This window comes from Dermacentor albipictus, chromosome 6 (genome assembly GCF_038994185.2).
Source record: "Dermacentor albipictus isolate Rhodes 1998 colony chromosome 6, USDA_Dalb.pri_finalv2, whole genome shotgun sequence".
Taxonomy (NCBI): Eukaryota; Metazoa; Arthropoda; class Arachnida; order Ixodida; family Ixodidae; genus Dermacentor; species Dermacentor albipictus.
This window is the reverse complement of record NC_091826.1, coordinates 31,225,117-31,245,158: the sequence shown is the minus strand read 5'-3', so window position 1 is coordinate 31,245,158 and position 20,042 is coordinate 31,225,117. Positions and strand designations below refer to the sequence as shown.

The 20,042-nt window shown below is 49.0% G+C and overlaps 1 long non-coding RNA gene across 1 annotated transcript in view; it reads right to left on the bottom strand.

The window, feature by feature from the left end:
- The window catches only part of LOC139046810 (uncharacterized), a 190,112-nt gene that overhangs the window by 112,020 nt on the left and 58,050 nt on the right, over positions 1 to 20,042 (bottom strand). The window lies entirely within an intron of this gene.

The following is a 20,042-nucleotide window of genomic DNA, read 5'->3' as shown; positions in this document are numbered from 1 at the left end:
ACGCTTGTCCTCTAGCGACCCCCCGGTTCGGAGTTTATTATGCTCCGTATGATCGGAGTAGAATTTTTACTCCGTGCGAGCGGAATTTTCGCGTGGAATTATGGGAGGTATTTTTTCTATCTTTTCTTTCTTTTTTGCTTTGCAATGGACGGAGTTTTTTTGAGGTGCAACGGGAGTATAAAAAGAGGCATCGCGTCAGTTTGCGCGAACATCTTTACATAGAGAGGCTGCTGGTCAAATTTCGAAATATGCACACGAGACCGCGTCAAATTCTACGAAACAAGTCAATGAAAGCACATATATCATGACATACATAAACGTTTCAGAAACGCCCAATGCAGAAACTTGAAAGACATCCCACGTACACGCGATACCCAAGAAGCAACGGTGCCAGTATATATAGCCACGATACTGTGTGCCTCTAAAACGCCTAGGGAGCAGCTGTGCTTCTTTCAGAATTACGACTCCCATGCTCGTTCATACGAGATGTGCCTCTCTGAGATTAACAGAATACCTTAATCAACACAAAACTGTTAATTCAGAATAGTGAGAGAAAAAAGTTAATGGCGTAAATTTTCACAATTAGCATGCCATTCTGAGTGCTGGAGCGACTTCGCACACTGCCGGCGTTCGCGGCCAAAAAGTAGTGCGTTAGTTACAGTAAGCAAGAAAAATGTAAGTGCGTCTGCTTCATAGCAAAATTAAATTTTTGCGATATAGTGGTAGCGTAGCAACAAATTATTACGTGTGAGCATGACCCGCAGCAGCCGACGTAACACCGAAAAATGCGCAGTCATACATATTATACACCGCACTACTTGCTCCGCGTCCAAGCAATATCTCTCGGTTGTGAAAAGGAGCTACATAGCTGATCTGTCGAGTGAATGCTTAAACTCGGAGCGAGCAGGCATGCGTCTAAATCAGTGTCTCGGATAGAGCGTAATGTTAATGCAATATCGGAAGCAATGACGTGACCAAAACATATATGCGCGATAACAATTCGATGCACATCGTTCAATAAGAAGCTTTATTTACAGTACGCACACTTATGTCCTACCGTTTTTCTTCGGGTGAAAATATCCGTTCGCAGATACATAAAAACAGTTGCTTGCACTCCGATCTTTCTCACTGGCAACACAGCACCGCAACGAACTTGGGGTACGCCATACATGTGCGACTAGCACGGACGTCGTCGCTCGAACAGTGGCTGCTGTTGCCATTGCTACGCGGTCCTTTCAAACATTACACCAGACGTTGTCAGCATGTACCCAAAAGGACATAAAAGTCGCATTTCACGTACTGAACAACACAAGCCAGGGTCACGCAGCACGAAAACACAGTCAGAACCTGAGCCGACATCACGAGCCAGTGAGCAGCTTCGAGGTATACCTAAGCCTTTTTCCGCACTTGAAAACGTTGCTCTTGCATTCATCGTTGTCAGCAAAGTGATCAGAGCAAACGTACTTGAAGCTGAGAAACAGCGAGCTTCAGGCATGCCTACAACACTTTCGGGAAGGAAATACGGGAAACAAATTGACGAAACGCTGTCACGGAACGACACTTCACAAATGTAAACAAACCGTCAGCCATGAGCACTGCCGACTCCGCCGAATGCGCCCGGTCGCTGGCGAGGCGCACAGCCTCATGGGAAGCGCCACGTGACCAAGCTCTTTCGGCGGAGGGGAGTTTTTAAAACTCCCTGTCGGAGTTTCACGAGAGAACAAGATTTTTAAGCGGAGTAAAATCGCGTCATGTCGCCCTAATACTCCCGCAGCCAGCCAGCGGAGTGAAACGAGGGAATGGCGCTGTTTTGCTCCCATACATCGGAGTAAATACTTGAGGAGGGGAGGTTTTAGGGTACATCACCTGTTAAAAACTCCCAGGTGGGTTTATTTTCGTTTACAGTGTAGTTCAACGCACGCGTAATGCAGAGGTTTCGGGTTCGGCTTCCACCGGCGACAAATTATCGTTTCGTCCACTTTCATTTCCCTTTTCTTCATCATTTTGTACATTTCAATTTCAACCATAGTGAATTACACCGATGCTTTCATTGGCTTCATTCTCTGTTGGCTTTATGTGGTCATGATTCACTTTAATAAAGTTATTTACGTAGGAAAGCTTTAAAAGAACTCAGTGTTTTCCACTTGGTAAAGAGGGTGGCCAGCGAAGCTAAGTATGTGGGCCCCGTAATGGTGAACTACATCTCAGCCGTGGGTGAGCCCGGCATCGCACTATCTTCGGGATCAGCCCACGTATGGGGAGTACTTAACGCCTGCTTCAGGTCCGCCGCGCGTGGGCCCGGCATTCCACCATCGTCGGGACTTTGTGTGTACACACGGATAGGATCCCGGGGGAAATAGCCCCTTAACAGCTTCGCTGTAAAAACTTAAACTGACATAAAGTACAGGAAGAAAAAAGTGGGCCGAGCTTGCTAGCTCCGTTTATACCTGCGCTCCTAGGCTCCGTTTGCGAATTTCATGCGGCAAAAAGACAAATACTACTGCGTTGTGGCATTTCTTTTGTTTCCTTACTTAAATTTTTGAGGGACGACTGCCTAAATACCACGGCCGCTTCCAAATGTCATCATCATCATCATCATCATCATCATCATAAGCCTGATTACGCCCACTGCAGGGCAAAGGCCTCTCTCATACTTCTCCAACTACCCCGGTCATCCAAATGTAGTCTAACGTAACTCTTTGGTTTCTCCCTTCGCCGTCTCGTAGGCACTCGATGTCCTAGCTGCAATATACATCATCACAATTAGGCTATTATTAAAGGACTCTATAGCAAACGTTGATATAACAAAGACTTCTCGCGAGGTCAGTCAAACTGCCCATACAAAAGCGCAACTCAGAAACTATAAGTAGACAAGGTATACGTATACACACATGTTTCGAAAAACCCTACGACATTTCGAACAGCTAGAGCCCGACTGATCGATGGAAAAGTATGTGCTCTTTCCGGCATTTCGGGCGATAAGGTGCTACAGCTGTTCAATGTGTGCGTTTCCTTTTGACGGTATTCGCTCTGGAACATGCGCTGCTGAATGTCAAGCGGTGCCGTAAATGGTACAGATGCATGCATGAGTGTATCGCGCTTTGTACGCGTGATTTTACGGGAGCAAAATGCAGCTCTCTCTGCGTGGCCACTACGCGCTCGCACAGTTTGCAGTTGCCAGCGCTGTTCGAGGTCGCCGTCAACGTTCTATAGTGGTATTCCAACAATTGGAGCGGCGTTGTTTCAACCAGGATCCTTCAATACTTCTTTTCTGTGCACACCTCCTAAATCTTCTTTTCGTTCCTCAAACCTCCTCTGTTTACCTTGTACTACTACCCATGCAACTGCTACATGGCGTGCCACCTGGTGTGATAATATGCTACTGCAACACAAAGTGTGCACGTACCGACGCTACGCGGCGAGCATCTCACATCGCGTGACAAGTGGCACGGTAGGATGCTAAAGAAGAAGACGATGGCTTGGTGATGAGTATGTATTGGCATCCCCTTTCAAACGGGGTGGTGACGAACAGTCACCTAGCCTGCTTGATTTAATCACGCATGCCATACATGTTTCTCATTCCACCTTTTTACAGCGAAGCTGTTAAGGGCTACTTTCCCCACTATCGTGTCCGCGTGCAGAAAAAAATCGCGAAGATAGTGCAATGCCGGGCCGACCCGCGGCGGAGGTGACGCAGGCGTTAATGAGCACTCCCTTTACGTGGGGCCGATTCCGAAGCTAGTACAATACCAGGCCAACTCAGGGCAGTGGTGAAGCCAAGGAAGTTATAAGCAGAAATTCTGTAGTGGCAGACCTTGCTGATTCTTACCAGCAGAGGTGAAGCCAGCGCTTGCCGCTACTTCGCCCTTGAAAGCGTGCTCAACTACACGGAGAACAGTCGCAGTACAACTGCTCTTGATCACATAATACAAATTTTACACTAATTGGAAAATAATTGAATGTTATTTCGTGCTAAAATATTGCCATAGGCTGAGTGGTGACACCCTAATCTCCCATACAAGTTGCCAAGACATTCAAGCTTCATCCTGAAACCAGCGATACAGAGAGGCACATCGAGAAGCACCAGTATGGCAAAACTGGCCTTGTGGAAGTCATTGGAAGTGAGAAGAAAACGTTTCCTTTTCTCCACCAAATGCCGACGTTAATCGATTGCCCTGGTAAGATGGAGGTGGCCGGCTTCACCTTTGGGACATCATCTCCACCCCAGAAGTTTTTTTTCTTTTTCCTTTTTAACCATCCTTGGGTGAAGCAGGCGTTAAGCACTCTCCATACGTGGGCCGATCCCGAAGATAGTGTAATGCCGAGCCGACCCGCGGCAGAGGTGCTGTTTTCCAATAAGTGGCCCGCATACACAGCTTCGCTGGTCATCCTTCTTCACAGAGTGGAAGGGCACTGAGTTATTTGTAGGCATCACCCCAATCTTCTTCTTCCTGTAACCGTCTTTGTCTACCTTGTATCACTGCCTACGCAACTGATACATGGCATGTCACATGGTGCAATAGTATTCAACTGCAATACAAAGTGTGCACGTATCGACTCTACGCGGTGCGCTTGTCACATCGCGTGTCTCCTCACGCGCTAGGACGCGTGTGTAGGGCATGTTTCCGCAGCTGCTAGCAAGCCCTGACGTGGCTCATATTTCGCTTCCTCAAGCAACTGTCGCATTTTTGGCGTGCCCGAAACTATTGAACACGGTTTTTTTTAACTGTAAAGACACCACTTTATTATTGGATTAGCTCCATCGAAATTTGCAAAATCTTTTGATCCAAATTTACACAGTATACGATATTTTGTTGTTTCGTGTGATGATGTCACATTCGATATGTATTTTTTTTTACTGATAGGCCTGCACAGGCTACGGAAAACTCGCGTGCAAGATCGAAATGCAGAAAGAACTTCCTCAAGCTCGCATTTCGCTCAAATTATAACGCCGTTAGAGGGGCCCCTCACCAGCTCTGGCCATTTTGAGCTGACAAGCGCCGTGCATACAACGCGCGCTAACGATCGTGTCTGCTGATTAATACATCACTACAAGCCGCGGAAAGAGCTGAAATTTCAAACCGAATGCCGTTCGCCCTACTCCTCGCGGTCCCCCCGGTCCCAGCCGAAGTGCGCGCCTACGTACATGGCACTGCTGTGACGTGGTTCGCAGTGACACGTGACTTCCGTGAATTATTCAAAGCGACGTCTGTTACTTATGTAATCTGTTGCTTCAATGGAGGAACTAATGCTTAGAGAAATATTAAAACACGCAAACTAAATGTATGCGTGTTCGTGTTTTGCTTCGCGCCGCAGCAAGAGAGATGTACTTCTGTTTCGTCTGCTTGTTTCCACGTCGTGCAGTCGTGCGCGCAGACGACAAAAGTACGTCAATGTATATCGCGTTCCTACGCGTGATCATGCTCTATGAACCACTTGTGTCTGCCTCAGTACTCGCGTGGTATTGACTTATGTCGCTAGTCACGTGTTCTCTTGCACAGCGCGCAAAAAATCGTGAGCTGCGCGAAACCTGACAAACGCAACAGCTCGCACGCGACGCTATCAGCGGAAGTGCGAAGCGCAGCAAAAAAAAATAACGAGGAAAAAAAAATGGCTGTGGCTTAGGTAAGGTTAAGCCCAGGATGCGAAGCATACTAGCCTTTATTTTAGTTGTTGAACCACTGTTTAGCCTGGTGAACTGCTGTTGCTTGGCTATATTTGGTTCGGCTAGACGAAGAAACAACTCATGCATTACTGCTTTGCCTTCAAGAGTGGAACGCGACAGCGTTCCCGTCGACCCGCCAAGGGGTGTAAGACAATGGGCTACAGGGCAGCGACTACGCGCCCCGCATTGGACGCGGTGAGCGTCGAGCAAAGCAGCGTTCGGCGCGGCAACGAAATGTGCGCCTGAGCAAGAGACGCACGCCTTAGAAACAGCTCGTTTCTAAGGCAACACCGCATTCACTAGAGGCGCTTTTGTACCGCTTTGAAGCATCGTACTCGTGGCTCAGTGGTAGCGTCTCCGTCCCACACTCCGGAGACCCTGGTTCGATTCCCACCCAGCCCGTCTTGCAAGAGTTGAGCCAAAGCCACTTTTCCTCTGTCGTGACGTCACGGTGTCACGTGGTTTCATGGCGACACCGCCGCGCCTGAGGAGCTGGGTTGAGCTCTCGTAATATGCTTCGCATAAAAATGAATGAAGGTGGAGCCGGTGACCTATGCGTCACGCGATCCTCAAGCTCGTGTATGAGAGAACTCGGGAAAGGAATTTCGCATGCGGAGGCTAAACGGGTCGAGTGGAGAGAGTGTCTCTCTCGGCAGTGAACCCATCGCCTCCTGAAATTGTATGTTCGCGGCACTGAAATATTTCTACATCGGCTGTTAATGAGCCGATTTGAAAAATTCTCAAGGCAGAACGCTCCCTACAGGAGACGCAACAACTTCCGGCACATAACAGAAATTTGCTATTCAGCTGACGAGGGGCCCTTTAAAGGGCATTTGCGACCAAGAAGAGCGTCAGCCGGATTGGAACAGACCTTTGATTAGGTGTTTACCTTCTCCTTTCAAGTTTTTTGTTGCGATTGAAGATGTTGCTTTGTGTGACGTCTTCGTCGTATGTACTGCTCATTGACTTTTGATTCCTCACGACCACCTGGGCGCTCACATCATTGTGAATACTTCCTGCATCATTTCATTCATTGTTATAAATATCGTGTTTAGACGAGAAAAAAAAAACACGGCTCAGTAGTAGAGCAGCTGACTCTCGGGCAGTGGGCCCGGGTTTCATCCCGGCAGGCACTGGTATTTTTATTTTCTCATTCCCAGCGATAGCAGCGACGGACAGCTGCGGCGGCGGACAACATCGCCAACCGAAGCGGCTATTGGAACGAGTTCCTAATAGCTTACGCTATGAAATAACAGCGCAAGATACATATACAAACCCTGCGGTGATCGATCATCGGATATCTGAAGATCGAATGCTGTAGGTTTTGTAATTTTATCTTTCACCCTGTTTTTATAAATACTTTTTTTTTCTTCCGACAGCTTTGCTTGCGTTAGGTTGGGCACCCTATATAACTAATACCCCACTTTTTTTTTTATTCCATCGGAGATTGACGGTAGTGTTCTGGATATTTGTCTAACAACGATGACAGCTGCGCACATTCTATTATCAGTGCGCGAGATGGAGCCACCGATCGCCGGCTTACCTTCACATGCTTTCACTCGCACATACAACATACGGCGCACAGCGACCACTTTATCGCCCTTAGACTTTATGCGGGACCTCACGGCGACGGCAGACACGCGTTTGGAGAGTCCACATAATTGCTGCCACAGTAATCTAGGTCAATGCAAACGCTGTCAAAAGCCACGGCGTGTTGACGGACCGGTGCAGGCTACCTCACGGCAGGACCGCCATCATGGTTCCGTTTTTGGGTGTTTGCTGTGTTACCAAGATTCCTGCTCACGGCACAGGGAGCTTTTCGCCACTTCCGAAGCGTAATATATTAATACTGCTTGATTTATTCTTTCTCTTTTAGTGTGCCGCTCAAAGAAAAAAAATAGTCCGCGTGACGTCAAATCAAGTGCATTAAATTATTTGTCACGAGAAACGCCTGCAAAAGTCGATGAGGATAGCTACAGGGGCTTGTTAGTACGGCGTATCTTATTTTGTTGTAGCGCAACCTTAACAGGGACAACGTAAAGGCACATCTGACACACACACACAGCGCTAACTTTCAACAACAGATTTATCTCCCGGTCTCGTCGCTATGTATACACCCTCGAAACGTGATACAAAACGCGAAAAAGAACATAAAAACAAATTCATTGATTGCGTCGCGGGTGTGGACTATCCTACATTGGTCAAACAGACAGATGCATAGATGACAGGCTACGAGAACGCAATAACAAAGTAAACAACTTGGCTGCTGACGGCTTTCTCGCCATCCACTGGCAGAGATGCAAATGCAATCCTAGATTTAAAGAAACAATCATCATGGAGTAGAATCAGGTGTGGGATGACGCGCTTGATAACAGAAAGTAGACACATATCAACATTCGGCGACGCATGCGTCAATAAACCTCCCATTTCATTATCCTCAAAAGAGTTCAATTATCTTTGTTCGCGCTGAACGGGTGCATATCTGTGAAGATGTGAGTCAAGAAACTGCTTACGTGTCGTTCTCATTTTATATTTTTTGTTCATCTTTGCCGAAATTTTACACGTGCTGTATGGCGGTTCAAGGGTGTATACATAGCGACGAGAACAGGAAATAAATCTGTTGTTGAAATTAGCGCTGTGTGTGTCAGATGTGCCTTCCTGTTTTCCCTATTCAGCTTGCGCTACAACAAAAGAAGACCTTCAAAAGATTGCGCTAGACAGGAGTGGGTCAGTACAAGTTGAGCAGCCAGACAGCCCGCCATTTTGGCGGCTTGTCTTCCGTCGAGATTGACAACCAATGAAAAGAAGGAGCTCCTGTGGAGGATTTCCCTGTCCGAACAAGACAGAAAGCCTAACCAAGCTATTCTTTTGCCTGGAACATGCAATGGTAGAATAATTTCTAAAACTACAAATGGGCGAAGGAACGCTTTACTTTGTACCATTAGTGTGTGAACTCGGACGGAACTGCTACATAATGGTGCCTACTTTGACGCTAGAAAACGCAAGCTCCAAAACGCCGCACAGAACTGTCAACCTATCGGGTCATGCACACTTCACGATAAGTTAAAGTTATTTTTATTCTTTCTTTTCCACGCTTCTCTGCAATCTTTTAGTTCCATTCCCCATCCATATAAAAAGTAGCATGCCAGCGGTTGTATACGCACCCGCAAACATCTCTTTTTTCTCATAAAGAGTCTCTCTCTCTCTCTCTCTCTCCCTCTCTAAAGCAATATTGGCACGAAAAGTTTGGGTCACAAAGGCGCATCCTGTATCTCACCATAGAGGACGCCACCCTAAATTGCCTTTTCGTGAAACAAATGATAAAAAATGCAGCACACTACCATCATGATTTCTTTTTTTACAAAAACTGAAAGAAACATGCGGCCAAAATGTTTATGCTCACAAAGTGACACTAATAGAACTTTAACGTAATTTACATTTATATACTCCATTTTATTCTGTAGTTCGGACTCTTTCTTGATCTTTCTGGGTTTTTTTCTGAAAGGAAACGAGAAAAAAAAACAGTATTTTCCTAAAATTGGTTCTTTTTTCGAGCACTCACATTTCTATATATTATATCCATCTATCTTTAAATCCATCCATCCATTCATTCAGCTATCTACCAACCTCTATATTCGTCATGCAATCTACCTGTCTGGCTGTCTATTGAAGAACCATTCATCCACTTATCTATCGATCCTTCCACCAACCTTTTACCAAATATCCGTGTGCGTGCACTGTGTAAGTTGCACCACCAGTTTTACACCGCAGGCCAAGCTGTGAAATACTCAAAAATAGCTCTCTGTATCTAGCTACCTAATCATCAATCAAATGTCCATTCGTCCGTCCATCCGTATGCACTCTGAAAGTCCCTAGTAAGTGTCCAGCGGAGCCGCTTCACTAACGGTCATCGACCAGCCCGTGCCCGATGCCTGCACTGAAGGAAAGCAACCAGGGTGTGGAGAAGCTGCCAGTAGAGAAACCGAGCAGTCAACGGTTACACACGTGTACCGTTTTCACCGGCGGCTACCGCTAATCACCGCTGAAAAAAGTAAAAAAGTGAAAAAGAATAGAAGTACAAGGAATGCAGATAACAGTGCCGGCGAGTATCCTCCCGGCACTGCTGAGACCTCTTCGAGGCGCTGTTTTACGATCTATCGGGGACGGCCGCAAACCCGTTATTACAGGGCAGCGCACCTTCCCGCCACACTGCACGGTTTAACGCTTCGCTTTGTAGGTAAACACGGACACTCCTCACTCCCAGTTGCCATTAGATGTCGTCAATCTTCTCGCGGTGTCAGCTATAAGCCGTACTTATTGTTCTTCCGTTCGGGGGCATCTCTGTCTCTCGTCCTCTCGCCACGTTTGAGAAAGAGGCCACAGGAGCACGCATGCATATTTTCAAAGCGCTTGCACGTTCTCCGCGTTTCAACACGTGTACGCGTATGCAACCGGCAAAGCGAAATGCGGCTGACGAGATAACGGTCCCCGCGATGGCTCGGCGCATTTCGAACCTTCGACGCGGTTAACCCACTCGTGGCGTTGCGTGTAGATGAGTGCAGTGGGCGTATTGCCCATCTCGAGTACGCAATGCAACCGTTAGAGGCTGCGACCTATTGCAATATTTACTTTACGCAAGTCCCCGCCTTCATCTAGCCGATGCTCGTCTGATAGTCCTGTGCTCGTCGCCTCTCGAGAGATGGCTCACCGAGCAACGCTTGCAACTTTCGTGTCATGCGGGTGAAATTCGGAGACATCGGCCGTCACGGATAGAGTGATAAGAAACGCTTAGTAGTGGTCCCTTATAGAGAAAAAACGAAGAAAGATGCCAGTTGGCAAGACATCTTGAAAGCTGCGCTAGGTATGGACCTTATATTTCAGTTTACTCTCGCAACCACGTTCAGAGCGAACATACGTAATCTCAACCCCAGTCAACATCTGTCGGCACAGCCAATCATGGAGTGCGGATCTGATGACGTAATAACTCACGGCGAGAGCACACTGGCGGCAAGCGGGTGGCAAGAATTTGCTAAGCGCTGCAACGGCCATTCGTTCGCTTGTTCCGTAGTCGCCGACAACAGATGGCTGCCGCATATATACGGGCTAGAAACTACGCTGAGAAACTATGAGATGACTCCCACACGAAAGTCTCACGAGTTTTGATATCACAGCCCTTTGACTTTCTCATATGCTTCTTTGAAATTTTCTAATGCATTCCTAATGTCATTCTAAAACATATGAGTCACCCACAAAATTTATCCCGACACCTATGCCACTAGTTCCTGCAGACACTGCAATAGCATCGCTAGCCTAGACCATATGCTCTGGCGTTGCCCCTCGTTACGAGGCACAGAACAAATCAGCGAGGACAAGTGGCTCTCCGCTATCGATAGCCCCGATGCCGGGGCGCAACTATGGGCTGTCCAGAGGGCCCACGATGCGGCGGTCGGGCAAGGCCTGACTGTCCCAACGTGGGGTCGGGCCGCAGCGCGCTGAGTCGCGTACCTCAGGACCTTATTAAAGTTTTGCATCCATCCATCCAACCGTCATTCTGGTGAATACTTGATGAGTATTTTTCTCGTGAGCATGAAATTTCTTCCGAAGGAACCTCTAATAAGCTTATGCATAAGACTGCTGGTGTTCATTGGTTAACCTCCCTGCCTTTCCTGTCTTTTATTTCTCTCTCTCTCCCTCTCTCTCTATACATACATATATACATATATATACATATATATTACACTGTGACCATTTCTGGCGTCCTCGTCCTAACCAACGCTCAGGTCACGTGGCCGCTTCAGGGCTCCGACACAGGATACCAGTGATATGCACTCCGTTCCATACATAGCAGTCAGCGCCGTCGACGCTAGAGAGACGCCTTGCAGTTCGTTAGTTCGCACTTGGATATAGCCCGATGTTTTTTATGCGAAGCATATTACGAGAGCTCAACCCAGCTCCTCAGGCGCGGCGGTGTCGCCTTGAAACCACGTGACACCGTGACGTCACGACAGAGGAGAAGTGGCTTTGGCTCAACTCTTGCAAGACGGGCTGGGTGGGAATCCAACCAGGGTCTCCGGAGTGTGGGACGGAGACGCTACCACTGAGCCACGAGTACGATGCTTCAAAGCGGTACAAAAGCGCCTCTAGTGAATGCGGTGTTGCCTTAGAAACGAGCTGTTTCTAAGGCGTGCATCTCTTGCTCAGGCGCACATTTCGTTGCCGCGCCGAACGCTGCTTTGCTCGACGCTCACCGCGTCCAATGCGGGGCGCGTAGTCGCTGCCCTGTAGCCCATTGTCTTACAACCCTTGGCGGGTCGACGGGAACGCTGTCGCGTTCCACTCTTGAAGGCGAAGCAGTAATGCATGAGTTGTTTCTTCGTCTAGCCGAACCAAATATAGCCAAGCAACAGCAGTTCACCAGGCTAAACAGTGGTTCAACAACTAAAATAAAGGCTAGTATGCTTCGCATCCTGGGCTTAACCTTACCTAAGCCACAGCTATTTTTTTGACGGCAAGTGTGCCCAACAGTTTTTTATATAGGCTCAGTACTGAATGAAAGAAGTTTTAATCCTTAGAAACAAACACACTGTTGTGTACGGCTACTAATTCGTTGCTTTAGATCATTTTACTTTTTGTTGCCCTTTTATTTCGGGTTTTTCTCTTTGCAACCCGTCGCGAGGAGCCTCACACGTACATGCTCGCGCGTGCGAACGCTGTTGGTGCGCGCCGAAGCATGGACGGAACGCGCGGAGTGATAACTTTTCTTGATCGAACTTCTTGCGTGGCTTCCACAGCGTTGAAAGCTACGTGTGGAACGGAGCATAGTTTCTAGGATCAAGGACATAATAAAAAGTTTTGAACCTCCTTGTCTGGAATATGCTACCGGAAGTATTCGAAGCTTTCACACTTCCCCTGCACATGCGCCGTCGATATAAGGACAGCACGACGGCACCGGCGCGGACGGTAAGAACGAGCGCCTCGAGTGTCTGTGTAAATTATCACGCAGTAATATTTTTTTTCTGTGTTGAATGGTACAAATCCGCTGCCAACAAGTGCTGGCCAGCCTGCAGGTCTTGAGCAGCGAACTCTCAACTTACCTCGCAACATTTTGGCCCGGAAAGCCACTTCGCAGCTATCGGTATCTTGCGTTTGAGTAATTAGCTTAAAAGGCGTACGTCTACGAAGAAAACAGCAAATACTTGATAGTTGATTGCTGCAATATTCTGAGGTGTCTAATGCGCGCATTGTGTCGTACTTGTGTGAGGTTGTTTAGCTGAGAGGATTTCACCTTATATATATCGCGAATAGCGCAGCTACTTCCGTGCTTGTTTGTAGCGTTATCGCAGCTTGGAGTGACCATGTTACGTTTGAAAGCTATGCAACGGTGCCGTCAAATTATTTCCTCTATAGCTCGAGCCTTGTCTCGACGTACGCGGACGTGTTTTAACGCGACAGCGTTAAGGCGCTCGTGTCCAGAAAAGCCGGTGTCGTCGGCGTCGGTGTTGGCGTCGGCGTCCGCGGCGTTGGCCGTGAGCGATAAATCCCGGCAGGCACTTCATGAATAAAAAACAACTTGCAAGATGGGCTGGGTGGGAATCGAACCAGGGTCTCCGGAGCGTGGGACGGAGACTCTACCACTCAGCCACGAGTTCCATGCTTCAAAGCGGTGCAACAGCGCCTCTAGTGAATGCGGACGCGACGCGAGGCGCGTCGCCTCCCGGACTCCCTCTCCCCTGACGACGTTTCTCCTTGCTCCCACACGGGTTGCAGAATCAAGCGTCCTTCCATTCTTTAGATCACTATCTCTCTATCTCTCTGCCCGTGCCGATCACGACGTTTGGCTGGCGTGCGTCGTTTCCCCGGGGCTCCGAGACACGGAGTTCTTTGGTTCGTTCCGCTTGCTCAGGCGCACGTTTCGTTGCCGCGCCGTACGCTCCGTTGCTCGACGCTCACCGCGTCCGATGCGGGGCGCCTCGTAAGTGATCGCTGCGCCGTAGCCCATTGTCTTACACCCCTTGGCGGGTCGACGGGAACGCTGTCGCGTTCCACTCTTGAAGGCGAAGCTTAAGCGTCCTCCAATTTTTTTAGCCTTCGTCGGCATATAATGCGTTGCCCCCGCTGCGTTAAAGCCGAACAGCGGCACTTCGGCAGGCGTCACACCGTGATGCGTTATCATCAACTGTATGTTTGTAATGTTTGTAATTAAGCCCACACAGTACAGGCAAGAACAACAAGCGGTTGAAAACGTTGGCGCTTCTGTTCATCGCTGTTGGCCTCTTCGAAAAATTTTTGTGAAGTAACTTCTGAAATTTGGTATTGTTAATCTTGGCTTTTTGTAAATCTATGCCATTTTTATTCTGATATGCGGACACACTGACGCCTTCGGCGTTCTGTGATGGTAGCCATAAGGCACATGCGCTGGCCGCGCGCGCAGTGCGTTTAGCTGCAAAAAAACAAAGAAGCCAAGTGAGCGCGCCACAACGCTCTGCTCGTTCAGTTCATACAAAGCCATGGCAGAGTAAAACTAGGGCACAGTAAAGCCATGGCAGAGTAAAACTAGGACACAGTAAAGCCAGGGCACAGTACGGCCAGGGCATAGTACGGCCAGGGCACAGTAAAGCCAGGGCACAGTAAAGCTAGGGGACAGTACGGCCAGGGGACAGTACGGCCAGGGTACAGTAAAGCCAGGGCACGGCAAAGTCAGAGCACGGCAAAGCCAGGGCACGGGGCACGGCAAAGTCAGGGCACGGTAAATCCAGGTCAGAGTAAAACCAGGGTAAAGCCAGGGCACAGTAAAGCCAGGGCACAGTTAAGCCAGGGCACAGTAAAGCCAGGGCACAGTAAAGCCAGGGCACAGTAAAGCCAGGGCACGGCAAAGCCAGGTCAGAGTAAAGCCAGGGCAGAGTAAAGCCAGGGCAGAGTAAATCCAGGGCAGAGTAAAGCCAGGGCAGAGTAAAGCCAGGGCAGAGTAAAGCCAGAACAGAGTAAAGCCAGAACAGAGTAAAGCCAGAACAGAGTAAAGCCAGAACAGAGTAAAGCCAGAGCAGAGTCAGATTTCATTCAGATTAAAGTAAATTCAGAGTAGAGTTCTGACTTTTCCTGCCGGCATCAATAGCTCAGCGCGCAAGCACTTCAGCGGTCCTGTTGAGGAGGTGTGCGCAAATAACACTTAGTGGTGCATACATTGGTCCGAGTGGAAGACTGCAAACGTCAGGATAAATCTGCATAATACTTTCATTGGGTGTGGAATAAACGCTGATCGTTTTGCGTCGGTCTCATTTCCTGGCATGAGGGAGGTGCGAAGCCGCTAACGGCGCTACCAATCTTGCCAGCTTTGTGCCGGGTGCCTACAGTATCTGCCAGGGCGCTGTGACAAAGTTTCCGGTGCTGCGCGTCCAGGGCTGCCAACTCGAAAAAAAATTCCCAGCTTAAGCTAATATTTAAGGTCTGTGGTGGAATGAGGAAAATTTTGTTAGTTGAAGAGAAATATTGGGCTCCGCATGTAGCTGTAACTTTACATTGATTAAATTATGGGGTTTTACATGCCAAAACCACGATCTAATTAATTATGAGGAACGTGGTAGTGAGGGGCTCAGGAAATTCGGGCCAACTGGGGTTCTTTATAGCGGGCGCCTAAATCTAAGTACACGTGTGTTTTGCGCATTTCGCCCCCGTCAAAATGCCACCGCAGTGGCCGGTATTCCATCCCGCGACCTCGTGCTCAGCAGCCCAGCACCATAACCATTAAGCAACGACGGCGGATTAGAGGTAATTCATATGTCTTTTTTTTTTCTGAGACACCATCAAATATCAGCGGCTTTGGCTACGTTAGGGTTATTTCCTCCAGCCGTTTAGCGGTTGGTTGCGCGATCATCTGGCAACACCGGAGCACTCGAACAACTTAGCTGCCAATTCGAATTTTTATTGCGAAGAATTCTTATCCGAGTTCAGTCACTTTTCCGTGGGCGGATGGTCTGCAGGCGCCTCACCGTTTGCGTGGAGCGGTCCCGTGAGACAGTGCAATGCAAGGATTATGTGGCACAGGGTCGACTGGGTATATTCACTGGGTACGGAGGCACGGATGCCACTGGGTTTGAGCTTATTGCTTTCGATCTTACATCTTGTCGTTAGAATGATTCTGTCTTATTTATCATTAATGTAAACACTAGAGCATATAATATCTACATAACTATTAGCTACACAACAATTACGTCATTCCAACAATGGCTCTATACAAAGCTTGACTGCTTCGCATTATGTAGACACCAACTACAGTTGAGTCCGCCATTTTCTTTCTTATTTCTTTATGTGGTGGTAGTGAGCAGGATACTCGTAATGTCACACTCCACTGCTTGTCTAAAGACGACTCTAATTTCAGTCCATGGTGCCTACCATCTTTGGCCTCCACTACGAAATTTTTCTCCGTTTTTTTCTCCGAGACAGCTCGTTTGTAGATTGCCGGACGCGTCCACCCACCCCATCCAATGCCCGTAAATCTGTCGTAATAACACATCGTGGGTTGCTTATTTGTCCTCACATTTCGAAGGCAACAAAGAACAGTGTTAGCAACCATGCATTATGGCAAGACACTAACTATTTCCTCAGAATAAACTACATAAGTTAACGTACACTTGCGAAAACACCTTCAATGTCTCAACCCGCTAATTACTCCTCATTGTTATACTCCCTGATTTATTGAACAGTATACGGTTCGCACGAAAGACAGATATAAACCACATGCAAACAAACCTAACCACTTCGCCGCGATCTCTCACTGTCCGACGAACACACGCACTCGCGGAGATACACACGTTGGTAAGTACGAGACAAGAAAACTACGTGACTCGTTGTATACGTGTTCCATTCTCACGCTCAGGGAGCACCAGGTTCATTACAGAGAACATTCGCTCTGCGATGCCTGCCGACCATCGCCAATATCGAAGCGCATACACATTGCGCCCCAACTGCTCACGCGGTAATGAATGACGCGCCGCCATGCATGGCGCACGCGTGCATACACGATTGCCCGCATTTCAACCGAAACTCGAGATCTAATCGCCCGCCTTTGCCGGTCCCGAACTTCGCGCGCTACTGCTGCACGAACTTTGAAAGAGCGAAAGAAAAGACGCGAACACTGCACACCGCGCGTGCATATCACTTTCTATAAAGTGGATAGCCGGCAAGCGCAGACGAGGTGGCCCGAGTGTCCGCGCTGAACGTTCGTCTCAAAGCTGTCGTCCTTTAAGTTGTACGACACTACCGGCTAACGACGCCTGTACATCTTGCGCAACGGGGACACTTTCAAACTTCCTCAGATGCGCTGGTCTCAGCGAGATGCTTTAGCTTGCCGAGCGGTGCTTGTTTTGTGTATTCGGGGTACCCGTGACGTACATTGCGCGTATCACTTTCATCTTGCGTCATATATGCGCATCTCATGTGTAGCATGTTTTAGGCATGCCGCCCTCAGAAAACTATATGGGCCCTTCGCTGAGCTAAACTGCGATAGGCGAAGCCTATCTATGGCCGCTTCTGTTGCTGCTGTCTGAACTGTTCTGCGAACGGACGCCGCCGTGGCCGCGAGCATGGGATGTAAACACAGCCATGTGGAGGCGCTTCTGTTCATCGCTGTTGGCCTATTCGAAAAATTTTTGTGCCTCCAGAGCCATATAGAGGCACCCCCACGCGCATGTCTGCGCTCTGCCACGCGCCCACTCGTACAGCGCTAACGGCACGACGCCTCCTCTCCTTGCTCCCCTCGCCCGGGATCACCGCTTTCCTGCGTCCACCACGGACTGCGCACGGACACTCATGAGTCACTAAAGGCTTACGCCTTAATAACCTCTCTAGAAATCACTAAAGAGCCCTCTCCTCTTCCTTTTCCTCCTGATATAACTAGCGCTGCGCGTAACTTGCTCTACGAACTTGCTACGTAACCTGCTACGAACTTGCTACGTAACTTGCTACGTAACTTGCTACGTAACTTGCTACGTAACTTGCTACGTAACTTGCTACGTAACTTGCTCTACAGAACGCCTGCCATTGACTCGGCGACCACACGCATATTATACGCGAACACGTGTACACGCAGCCGATTCTTACGCAGGCTCGCGCTCGCGCTACAAATGGTTGCTCACCCTCGTCGATCGCTTGCAGCAAGGCGCGCGACCGCTTCGCGGGACGCCGCGCATAGTGGTCACACGCGCGCGTATACGCACGCATATCGGCGAGCTTTCCGCCTCTCGCGTATACGCACCTCGCTCGGCGCAATCGGTCGCACGCGCGTTGAACGCAGCACCGCCGGTAGGCCAGTGCGAGCGGTTGCGCGAGACGTCGCGCGTGCGATCGAGGTATAGGGCCCCGCGTGTACGACATACGCGCGGCATTCAATAACATCCAGCCCGCGAGAGACTTTCAGTGAGCGCGCATTCACCCAACGCTCACGACGCGCCCTTGCGACCGTGGCGCACCGTTGCGACATCGCGTAATTCTCTATAACTTCGAACGTGCTGCGCGCGCGGCGTATTAGCAACCTCCGCGAGCAAATGGCGTAAGACGGCCGGCAGTGCTACACTGCTGACGCTGCAATTGTTTCTTCGCTTAAGGAGCGATCGAGTGTTGTTTGTCTTGCGTGCGAGAGAGCTCGTGATCCTTCACTGCGCGGGGGCTAACGGTTTGTGTGGCTTCACAGATTGCGCGCGGTAGGGAAGTTTAGGCATCAACAGTCCCGGGTGGGGGGGGAATGGGGGGGGGGGGGCAGGTATCGCGAGCGGGGGTTTGGTCTCTGCGCACGAGGTCTCGTGATCCACGACTACTATATGCTACGATATACGGCCGCAACGTGGCGTGCAAATCACTAGGGCAAGTAGCTGCTGTGTGATGTACTTATCTGCGGCAGTGGCGGCAGGAACAATGCCCCGCGCTTCGCATGCAAGAAGCGGTCCGCGATTGCGATAGACAATGACAGGCTTCGAATTGACTTTGCGCGTGCATTGGTGCAGCGCCCGGACCACCGTATAACGGTATTCGTATAGCAGCCCTCCAAGCGGAAAGACCCGCATACGCTTAACCTTATTTCGACATTTTGCTCCCTTCCGACCATATATGTGGTGCTTACACTTCGAGAACGGCATACTGTGAATCAAGACATGGCAGCGAGTCTGCCGACTCGTTTAAAACTTGTTTCGTAAGAAACTGGCGCCGCTTGTGTTAACGGAGAATATTTCCGGTGAAACAAAGCCTTATGTGACGTTGTCAGAGTGCCACAATCTTTCGAAGCTGGGGCTCTCTATGTAAGCACTCGACCGGACTACCATATGTAGATTGATGGTCCACAATATAAATACCATAGTGAAAGGTACAAGATGTGCGCCACGTCAACCAAAACAAAAGGCTTTCTTGAAAAGACAGGCCGTTTCGCCCCCCCCCCCCCCCCCCCCGAGAGGACCTTGTTCCCGAACACAAAGACGCTCGAGTAATTCGCCAACACGTGACGCTGGTAGCGAGCACAGAAAATGACCGGTCATTTGCCATCACCTCTGCTCACCGTGTGCAGGGCTGTTCGCATCAACGGCGACTCAGGATAAACGTCTTGTCTTTTACTTTAACGCCTTTGCTTTCATCGTGGTCGTCGTAAGGTCCACTTTCTTTTTTTCGATTCAGTGCCTGAACCCAACCAGACGGGCTTCCGTTGCATCTTGAACGTCATTAGTGATCGTTTCAGAACTGTGCTGTTGTGAGATATCGGTGCGGATGTGGCATGCGACGATAATGATATGATGACGATGGCATGATGACAATGCAGCGATGCAGTGACAACGAGTACGATGCAATGACGGCAACAGTGGGGCGATGCCAGATTGACAACGCCAGAGCGACGTTATCATGACTGCACGGTCGCTACAGCGCGAATACAACGGCGTGACAATGACGGGTATGATGATAATGATGGAATGATGAAGATTGCCTAAGGCGACAGCATGTTCGACGACGGAGAGACGACCAATAAATGACGAGAAGCATTCATGCTCGCAGGAGCACGTGCACGCAATAATGCATAACGCAGGGTGAGACGTATATATGCTCATACAGACAACAGTCGCTTGCGTTTCGGAGAGACTGTCTGGTAGCGAGGAACGAAGAACGGACACTTCTGTTCTGAGACCAATCATCGTAAACTTGCCGAGTCATGCGGCTGCTTTCTTGTTTGTCACTATTGACAAATCCCGAGCTACCGTGGTTCCAATGGCCTAGACCTACACGGTATATTTCAACAGGTATCTAAGACACTAAACACTAAAGAAACAAATTTTACTCAGTAGAGTACTAAATGATCATATTCTAAAAATATCTGGTAAGGTGAAAAATACTTCGAAAATGTTTT